General features: G+C 39.6%; 1 long non-coding RNA gene across 2 annotated transcripts in view; it reads right to left on the bottom strand.

The window, feature by feature from the left end:
* Positions 1–6253: 6253 nt before the first annotated feature.
* The window catches only part of LOC117772401, a 52120-nt gene continuing 49802 nt past the window's right edge, over positions 6254–8571 (bottom strand). Inside the window, exons 2-4 of one of the 2 annotated variants that reach the window (XR_004615767.1) lie at positions 8371–8446; positions 7771–7860; positions 6254–6778 (exon numbers count right to left, since the gene is read on the bottom strand). This is a non-coding gene — a long non-coding RNA (uncharacterized LOC117772401). The remainder of the gene's footprint in view (positions 6779–7770; positions 7861–8370; positions 8447–8571) is intronic. The other variant, XR_004615768.1, reaches the window with a different exon arrangement.

Genomic DNA, 8571 nt, shown 5'->3' with positions numbered 1-8571 from the left:
ATTACTTAATACTCAGTATATACTATATACTGACCAAGAAGCTTAAAAATGACGGAGTGGCAATATTTTTTAACTTTGCTCACAGTTTTCCTGTCCTGTGTTTCTGCTGATCAAGCTTTGGACTTTAGTGTAGGGTCCTCCTGGCCTCAGACACAGCAGGACTCATAACTCAGACAGATTTTATATCAGTAAACTACTTCCAATACTAATTAATGGCACAGCAGAGGCAATTTAAAATTGGCTGTCTGGTTTGAACATGCCAGCTTGTATAGTTGTTGGTCTGTAATTATTGGATAATTAATTAAATATCCAATGGATTAGAGAAATTAGGGGCAATTGTCCCTTAATAACCCTTAACGAGTTCTTGATTAGTGTCTTCAGCCATATCCTGGGGCTAAAATGATCTTTCAATTAGTGATGGAAAGCTCATGAAGAGAGAGCATTGGTGATAAGAGCCCAGTTGATTGATGGTTGGCAGGAATGGGATTATAAAGGCTGTTACTTCAACCGAATGAGGAAAAGAAAAAGTTTAGAGAGAGGGTGCAAATCGAAGTCTCAAGTTTAGAGGATTGTAGCCAAAGGATAAATGGTTCAAACTTGTTTTGGTGGAACATTTTAAGGGGAATCTTTTCTCCAAAAACTAGAATTAATGTTTGAATGTTTTGTTTATATACAAGAGATAGACTGAACTATTTGGACATCTGTTGAAGAAATAAGTCTTTCTGTTGAACAAAAGAAGCAGGGAACAAATTGTGCATCATTTTCACTTTACACTCTTTCACACTCTTCTTTTGCACAAGTCATGTTTCTACATATATCATGTCAACTAAAAACCACCTGTTGCTAAGATGTTTTACTTGATTTGCTTTTGTTGCCAGAGAGAATCATGACCATGATTTGTGGTATTTCTTTTAACAGCGATTGGTTGCATTTTCACTTTCAAATATTTTTTTTATATTTAAAAATCCAAAGAGAATTTTACATGAATGTTAACATTTTAAACAGTTCTAACATCATTACACTCAAACAGCAACCTTGTGATGCAATAGGTGTAGAGACATTTTGTTTAAAGCTGCATGGTGTTTGTATGCACGTAGTGTGTGTGTGCATTTCGTGACTGACATTGTAACAGGAAGATTTTCTAGGCCTCTAAATCCTTGTTCGATAAATGTTGTAGTTTTCACATCACACACACATTTTGGAGACAGGAAGACGGCTGACATTTATGGTGCCTCTGGTGAGGACATGACTTCCCCCCCCCCCCCCCCATTTCTCCTGGCCAATCACCCACCGTGAAAAGGGAAATCAAGATAAGGCCTTTTGTTCGGCCTGTCCTACTGCTTCTGCTCTGGGAGAGAGAACTGGGTATAGGACAGGGAACCCCTCAGAGGAGTCAGTTGTACAGGAGGACATTTACCAGCCTCTTTGTTGGAGGGGCCACACAGACACAGTAGTGTAGGCTAGTCTTAAGACCATTAGGGCTGTCACTTTTTAGAGGGTTCAAACGAATTTGATGCAACGCACAATTCATTTTAATATGTCTGCTCATCCCTCTGCCTCACTTGGTTAAAAAGCTAAGCATTGAGCCCGCAAATATGTTGTTCAAGAGTATGACAGGGAAAGCGGTTTGTTGACTTTGTACCATGCGACTGTGTTCATTAATTTGCAGATTTAAAATACAAAACACTTACACAAATCGCTTCTCAGATGCGTTGGTGTTGTGATTATCTGCTCAGGACAACTTCACTTGCCAGCGTTGTCCATTTTTGAAGCAAAACAATGTAACACTGCTGCCTTACTTAACGGACTGATGAGTGGGCATGCAGTAGGTCAAGCCGACAGTGACAAACTACTTCTAACGGTCTGATGCAGTTCTAGACTGTATATTTTGAATTCGACCCCACCACCTTCGAATGGTTTGAATTTCCAATAAAAAGTGACAGCACCAAAAATCACTTTCGTTTGTAGAAATTTGTTGAATATTGCAATCACACAATCTTAAATTCCTCAATGTTAAAACAATCTTAACTCATGGTATACTTGCAAAATTTGTGTGACATTTTCCCTCCATAACCGTTCATTACACTGTGTACTGGCATAAACACGCAGGCAGGGTGTTATTTTCACCTTTATATGTATAATGCGTGTGGGTGTGTTGACAAAATAACTCAACGCTTGGACAGATTTTGACCAAACTTGATGGGAATATTACTTCCTGTGCTTGAAAGCATTGGAAAAGGCAAACAAATGGACCTTGAGTTAAGATTATTTGTCAAAAACGCTTTTTGCCCACAAAAGGCATGGTTCCTGTCAGTAGTTGTTCTCAACCCTATTTTCTTCTCACCTTATGTTACTGAACTGGAAGTAGATTTTCTCCTGCGTTGAAAACCATTATCAGTCTATAACATCATGGCTGAATCAACAGTGACTGACTTTGGCAGTTTTGTTTTTACCTGGTTGTCGTGAACAGTGCTACTGGAATCTGACAAATTCATCTTCCTTTGTTTTCATTTTTTATTTTCATTGGAGGGTAGCATATACCATATCCTATATGCAGTATGAAAAAGGAGAACAGGAGAATTGAACTTCACATGCTGGGACACCGTGTTAGCCACATGTCACCCTGTATCATGTTAGATAGCTGGATATTACACTGTTACCAGTAAATGGTGTTAAGATTGTGTCGGGTGGGAAGGGGGAATGCACTCATTTAAGATGATATCACCTCCAGTAAAAAGGGGCAGCAGCCAAATGCAGGAGGATTGATAATTTTGTCAAATTGCCTGTAGCACTTTAAGGTTCACAGTCAGCTGCCGAACATCTTAAAGAAGATCCTGGTATAATATATGAACCCATCTTCATAATGTATCAAAATTGAATGGCTGGAATGCCACTTAAGGTAGTGGTAGTGTAATTGGTGCTCCAAAAAAAAAAATCTTAATAGTATCATATCGTGAGCTGGGCTTTTAAAGGGACCTATTGTGAGATGTTACCTTGATCTCTCTCTCTCTCTCTCTCTCTCTCTCTCGCGCGCGCACACACACACACACACACACACAGTAAAACCATCATTTCATCTCAGAATTCCCAAGCGTATTGGGACATCACATACGATAATGATCCTCTGTAAATGGCTTGGTTGGACTGCCAACTTGTGTAGATCGTGCAGGCAGAGACTAATGTACTGTCTTGTAATAGGAGGAAATTACCTTCCTATTACAGCTAGACCCTCCGAGAGGGGAGGAGAGGAGGAAATAGGAGTGGAAAAGGGAAGAGAACAGGAATATTTGGTGTGTGAGAAAGAAAACTGTCCAGATCAATGGGGTTTTTATGATGCATCTGCAGCGGTTTTGGAAAGTAACCTTTTAAGGTTAAGGGTTTCTTTGTATTAAGCAGCATAACGTTGTGGAATAGCATTGCCTCCTTATATATGCAGATCTGGTAGAGTAATCCGTTGTCTGGGTCATGGATGATCTCTTTACATTACAGTGAGAACAGCAGATTCAGTACATAGGCAACTGGCAAACCACCTCCTCTGTTAAGTGATGGATTTCCCAGGTTGATAAAGATGGGATCATTCTTTTCCTTAAGGTGTTAGTAACGTGCTGAGTCCAGGAAGGGGCCCTCCTGTGTTGTTCCATCCTTGTGTTTACGATGTATAGGTCTGAGCAATCCTTGCGTGGGACTGCGTAAAGCACATTGCTCCATTTGTGTCTGGGTCCTTAGGGTGAACACTTGTTTTTGCTGCAGGGCTTAAAATCTACAAGTTTGTTGTTTTCCGTTTGTTGGTGACCTCTTCTCTGTCAGATTTGTTTCTTTTGGAGTTTTTTTGCAGCCAAGTTTGGGTGGTGACAGGTTTTAAGTGCTTCCTTGTGGGTGACGCGAGTCAAAGTATTGGTCTTTGTGTGTACGTTTCCTATTCACTCCGATGTTGAGGCCTTTGTCTTCTTCAATGCTCACTGCAGAATCCAACAAGGCCAGACTGTTTCCTCTGACATCCTCACAGGTGAAATTTGTTTTTGTCCACCGCATTGATGTCCGTCTTTTGATTTTGACCCAGGTCTCCTCCACATATCTAAACCAATGGCTGGGGACAGTTCCTGCAGAGGAACTTCCATGTAGAGCTTGGCCCCGATGGGAGACACTGGTGAGTCCATGACACATCTAACTTTCTCTCTGTAGAAACATTTATCAAATTACGGACATCACCAAAATACTACCAACTAATTCCAATAAAATAATGTTCATATTAGGTCAAATCATAGACTGTATATAAAGTTGGACGACGTGTCTCCACTTCCTCCCACTATCCAGAAACTATGCCAAAATACCCAGGATACAAACACCACCATCTTGTGCATTTGGAGCCAGAGTCTGCAGTATGAGATCGGGGACGGAGCTGTGAGGCAAAGATCCCACCAATACACCCACTCAACAAAGATGTGAGTCCGTCTCAGCGGTCAATTATGACGTTCATCTGTTTTCATAGCATAAAAAAACTGATTAAAAACAAACTTACAGGAGAAATGATCACTTCAACAAATCAGTGTGATAAGTACAATCTAAAATGACAGAAACCATATTGAGAAAAATGTATTTGACATGTACAAGGTGGGATTTATTACCTATACTGCAGCCAGCCTCTAGAGGGTGATTAAGATGGTTTCGCTTCAGTGTGAGACAGACAGCCGGTGATCTACAGGAAGTAACAGTGCTTTAAAAAGGTCACAGTTAGTCAGGGTTGTGTTCTCCATCAATTCCAACAGCTTATCGTTTAGGAAATGTACAACTACAACTCACCGCAGTAATATTTGTATTGACACCAGCTTCATAAAACCAGCAGAACCCGTGGCCCCCAGACTAGAGCTTGTGCAGAGGTCAACATGGACAACTTTAATAGTAACACTTGTAGAGTTAAATAGTAATTAACCACCACACCCAACGTATATGGGAAACCTTAAATTGTGGACTCATTTGAAGAATTATATATGATTAATCTTGCTGATATTTGATGTTGAGTGATTTTGTTTTCAATCATCAAATTGAATGTCCTTCTGCTCATAAGGTCAAAAAATCTGAACCGCTGATCGACAGCGTCAGGTGAAAATATAACATATGAATGGAAGTTCCCATAAGTGATAATTAAACATTTGTAAGGGCCCATTCATGACGTTATGCTTAATTTGGGTGTTATTCTAAACAAAAGATGAAGCCTCAAATCTCCTTTTCAAATCTGGATTTTGCCTGTTGACAAAATTCAGGCTGTATAATACCAACACCATGTTTTGTCAGGCATGCTTAAAGAAATTAATTGAACATTTGTGCAGAGGCGGCTGTAATGCACTCTGATTTCCTTCAGCTATTGGTGAAGCATAAATTGGCAAACATTTGCATAATGTGCTCATGTGAATAGACAGTTTAGATTGCTGTTTGTTAACAATATTTGTTTGCTTAGTTATTGTATTCAAGGAGACAAATATGGGGCCAGTCTTTATGCAGCCTCATTTCTTGTTAGTTGTTTGCTATTATGATAACAAGGATCCATTTGATGTCAGCAGGCCTATTATCTTCAAATGAGCCATTTAAATGTCACTACTGTAAGGCTCTGTGTGTGTGTGTGTGTGTGTGCGCGCGCGAGATCATTACATTTTTAAGGCCCATTCAAGTCTCGGCATTTTCCTTCAATGACAAATTACTAGCATTCACTCTCTCAGATGCTGCATCAGTGACAATATTCAATTTTTAATAATAATCGCTCGGTCACATAAATTCAGGCTTTTTGTAAAATTGATTCTTGTAAAAGCAAATCGGCCATAATGTAATGACAGGACATTAGTCATTATTCACAAGTGCGGTTCACATTAATTTTGTGATTTTAGTTGAACATGATGCTTCCTCCTTATGCTAAAAGTTACAAAAACAGTGTTCCCTGGAAGATGCTAAGTGCACTTACACCATTATTGTGATGGTGCAAACCATAGACTTTGTATAAAGACTATGTATAAAATATCCCAGATAACAGCGCTGCCTTCTTGCACATGTGGAAACACATCAGGAAAATGCCCAGAAAAATCTGAGTGAGCATGACAGATGCAAAACAGAAATAATAACCTTTCATTCATTGCTTTGTTAGCTGCTCCCTCTCTTTCTTCACTCTGTGGCTCACTTGACCATCACACTAAATCACTCTGCCGCCTGATGGTGAGTTTACAGTAACAGACAAAACCGTATAGCATACTTATACAAGTACGTGTAGCTCAAACTTTACTTGGTACAGCACTTGAATACATATACCCAGTTACTTTCCACCATCACTCTGACACTACTGTTGCAGAGGAGCTCAGGACATGTGACAGAAGCATCTGACTCCATCCTGTAAGAGTTGGAACCTGCTGGATTATCTCTGCTTATTTTGAAGAGAACCTGAAATTGGCTCCATGTCCTGTCGTGGTGAAACCTTCACAGAGAGAGTGCTGTCTCTGTCTGTTTGCTGGAGTGGCAGATAAGCTATAGGGCAGCTCTCCCACTGCACTACCGGTAATTTAGGAAATCCTTACTGGCAGGTTGAGATGACAAGGCCACTGTCTTCGTGGAAGTGCTCTGTAATTTGCTTGTTTTCCATTTCGCCATAGAGCTGATGCAGTGCAGGAGCAGGAGAGCCAAGGAGCATTTTTCTCCCTCTCTTTCCCTCCTCCCTATCTCTTCCTCTCGCCCATTTGCTCCGGGTACGCTCTCTCCCATTGTTGTCATTGTGTTACTCAGCTCAGCTCCGTGGCCTCTGAGTTAAGAAGAAAAACGCAGGCTGCAAACCGGCACAGAAATCAGAGCCTAACAGCAGTGAAATGAAGTGTACGAGGGAAAACAAAGCTGTGACAGTTTGGAACACAAGGTCTTAAACGGGCTTTAACAGGCTTTGTAAGCAGACTGTAAAATATTAACAGAGCAAAAAGAAAACAGGTGAAAGCTATATTTTCACATCCTGAAGCTACCACTCATGAACCCCTTGTCGAAAAGGGGTATCCTTTACTGCTTTTCTACCAAAATAAGCAGGTATACGCAGGCTATTTAAACGAAGCTAAACTTGATAAAAAAGGTGATCGCCTCCCTTTCCATTAGCACTATTGGATTCTTTCCCCCCTGGTGTTTCACTTCAACATCACAAACATGCTAGAAACTAAAAAGCTCTCTCACCTCGTTGTGTTGCAAGATATGAAGAAAATAAAAAATATTATACAATATATATATATATATATATATTAATATGAATATATATATTAATAAAAGTACACCAACATTCATGGCTATTTACGCACCAATACTCACAATCTGTCATGTAACGTCGCGCCAGAAAAGGTGCAATATAAGCGTCAAGACTGCCAAAAAAAAGAAAAATAAATTAGCATGTTCACATCACTGCCGATCAGAGCTGGAGCCGATACAAACCTATCTAGCCAGGTGTTAGCAGTTCTTAGTGGTTTTTTTAACCAATGGAAAAGGAGCTTTACTTGGATTAAAACACTACATATGTACTTTAAAGAATAAAAAGCATATTCCTCTATTTCTTCTAATAAATTAATTTTATAAAGCTCTAAAGGAAATCACGATATGATATACAGTTACTTCCTCCTCATCGGTTTCCACGAGTCTGAACAAATCTGTTCAGTTTGAATTACAATTGTTTAGTGAGAAAAAATGAGCACCGGCCACAAGGCTACGCATGTGTGTGTATGCAAGTGTGTGAAAAGAACTTTGAATGGCTCCCCTGTTTACCATGGCGACGCTGTGGCCTGTGTTCTCCCGTCTCTACGGTAACCAAGGCCCTGAGCTCCCTCTTATTGGCTCAGCCATTGAACTCCTGAGCTAGAGACAAAAGAGAAGGACCCAGCACTGGTAATTTCTTATCACAAAATCCCATTAGGCTCAGGGTTTTTCAGGTTTTTCCTCATTAACCCACACAAAAGTAAAGTGGAAATCACCATACCCGGTCAGCTCAGCTCCTACTGTGAGACTGACTATACGCCCCCTAATAACATCACTTTGCTCCAGCTTGTGCTGCATTAGTACGAGAGTTTTAAAATGTACATTAATAAAATCAACCCTAAATTTAATAAATAAAAAGGTGGTGATGGTGTTAAAATGGCAACGCTTCATTATCACTTTCATAATTCTAAACCTTTTTTTATACAGAATTATTTCAGTGATACTGTTGATAAATAATTCATTAGCCTGTTGCATGTGTCAAGTACCTTATTAATCTAAAGGGAGATTACAATGATACAGCAACATAATAATCACAAAATAAGTATCACAAGGAAGATGAGAAAGATAATGAAATTATAAATAATCTTAACTACTTAAAAGTAAGCCCACCTGCTTCCTGCTGCAAAGATAAGATCTTCAAGAGAATAAACCTGAGGTTGAAGGTGTTTTCCCACTGGCTCTGTTACTGCAAACAGATAAGTTATTAGAAAGGTTACTGACAAACAGGCAGCACGTGTATATTTCAATTAAGATCTAAACTCACTTCAGTCCACAAAAAGCAAAATTCATAGTAGTGTAATATTCAGTGAT

The sequence above is a fragment of the Hippoglossus hippoglossus genome, chromosome 2 (genome assembly GCF_009819705.1).
Source record: "Hippoglossus hippoglossus isolate fHipHip1 chromosome 2, fHipHip1.pri, whole genome shotgun sequence".
Taxonomy (NCBI): Eukaryota; Metazoa; Chordata; class Actinopteri; order Pleuronectiformes; family Pleuronectidae; genus Hippoglossus; species Hippoglossus hippoglossus.
The sequence above is the reverse complement of the archived record's forward strand: the minus strand, read 5'-3'. Positions and strand labels throughout refer to the sequence as shown.